This window comes from Corvus brachyrhynchos, unplaced genomic scaffold, assembly GCF_000691975.1.
Source record: "Corvus brachyrhynchos isolate BGI_N302 unplaced genomic scaffold, ASM69197v1 scaffold101, whole genome shotgun sequence".
Lineage (NCBI taxonomy): Eukaryota > Metazoa > Chordata > Aves > Passeriformes > Corvidae > Corvus > Corvus brachyrhynchos.
Window position 1 is genome coordinate 4,067,976 of NW_008237239.1, and position 1,069 is coordinate 4,069,044.

At 53.1% G+C, this 1,069-nt stretch overlaps 1 protein-coding gene across 3 annotated transcripts in view; it reads left to right on the forward strand.

Annotated features, from left to right (window-relative positions):
* The window catches only part of LHX9 (LIM homeobox 9), a 21,166-nt gene that overhangs the window by 3,865 nt on the left and 16,232 nt on the right, over nucleotides 1–1,069 (forward strand). The window lies entirely within an intron of this gene.

Genomic DNA, 1,069 nt, shown 5'->3' on the forward strand with positions numbered 1-1,069 from the left:
CTCGCGGGGCGGCGGGCCGCGCTCCCGCTCCCCAGCGGGGCTTGGGGCCAGAGGGAAGCACCTCCGCCCGTCTCCCGGAGCAGCCGGGGCGTCGCGGAGCGGAGACGGGAAGGAGGGGGTGGGGGAGGTTTGGGGATCCCGAGCGAACAACTCCCGTATCCCGGATTGAATCACCTTGTTTATTTTTCGTGATGTCTTATTGTGCTAATTGACTTGTTTTCTCCAAGGAAAGCCTATCTTTCCCTCCTCCTTCCCCACACATAGATTTCTTTTTTTTTTTTCCCCGAACCAGGAGTGCTCTGCAGAAGTCTACGGCTTCTGGAGGGATCTGCCCTTTTTAAGGGAGATTCCCTCAGCCCTTTGAGTCTCGTTGGTTTTATAGCTATTACTCTCTTATTAAAACACACACATATACACAACGCATTGATTTCCATCCAAAAGGGCTAATTACATTACTTACAGTAAATAGCAGCCCTGCTGTCCAGGGTCTAGTGTGCCAACAGAGAAAAAAAATCCCGGCTTATTTCACTTGATTGACTTCATCTTTGTGTGAAATTGTGTTTTATGAGCTGTATTCTGGCACTCGGAGGAATGTAACAACATTCAATCTGCAAATAACATTAATTTTAGCTACTTAGGGGGAAAGAGAAGGGAGGAAACTGGCTGCCTGAATCTTGGGTTACATGGAAGAGGTGACTCGAGGAGCCCCTGAGGATGTCTCTGGGATGCTTTGGAAAGGAAGTGGGGGCTGGGGTACTTCTTTCACTAGTCGCACTACGGCTTGGTGTGGAGTGTCCCCCAGGGAGCAGGGAGCGCAGGACTGCCGCCAGGAAGATCCTTCAGTAGGGATCGAGGTGTCAGGAAACAGCCGGCAGCTGTTTCAGGGAAAGGCAAGGAAGAGTGGTGTGAAAAGTAAGTAGGAAAACGGGAAAAGGAGGGGAGGGAGAGCAGACAGAGAGATTAGCCAGGAAGGAATGCATTGCCCGGTCCCCTGCACACAATGATCGCTCGCAGTCCGCGGCCGGGGAGCGGGCGAGGGGAGAGAGTCCCGCCAGGGCGTCCCCGGGCC